General features: G+C 23.7%; 1 protein-coding gene across 1 annotated transcript in view; it reads left to right on the top strand.

Annotated features, from left to right (window-relative positions):
* LOC136795260 (43 kDa receptor-associated protein of the synapse homolog) overlaps nt 1-278 on the top strand; it is a gene marked incomplete at both ends in the record, with an annotated part of 80,961 nt that overhangs the window by 47,044 nt on the left and 33,639 nt on the right. The gene's annotated exons all lie outside the window — the stretch shown is intronic.

The following is a 278-nucleotide window of genomic DNA, read 5'->3' as shown; positions in this document are numbered from 1 at the left end:
ATTTCAAAAACGAGTAAGTTTCTAAAGATTTTATTCTCAGATATAATTACTAAATATGAATATTCCTTAGAAACCCCTTCTTCCAAAAGGACTCCTTTAAATGTACACCTTTAGTTTTCCTAAAATGTAGATAATTATGTAAAAAAAGAATAATTTCTAGGAAAATCGTTAAAATAAATTTAAAAACAAAGAAGATAGAAATAGTAAAGAAGCACCTATATGCTAGGTAGACTATTTTTTTTTTAGATTTAATTGTATTTATTGTCCGAAATTTCATT

The sequence above is a fragment of the Halyomorpha halys genome, unplaced genomic scaffold (genome assembly GCF_000696795.3).
Source record: "Halyomorpha halys isolate HHAL.00 unplaced genomic scaffold, Hhal_1.1 Scaffold1027.1, whole genome shotgun sequence".
NCBI lineage: Eukaryota > Metazoa > Arthropoda > Insecta > Hemiptera > Pentatomidae > Halyomorpha > Halyomorpha halys.
The sequence above is the reverse complement of the archived record's forward strand: the minus strand, read 5'-3'. Positions and strand labels throughout refer to the sequence as shown.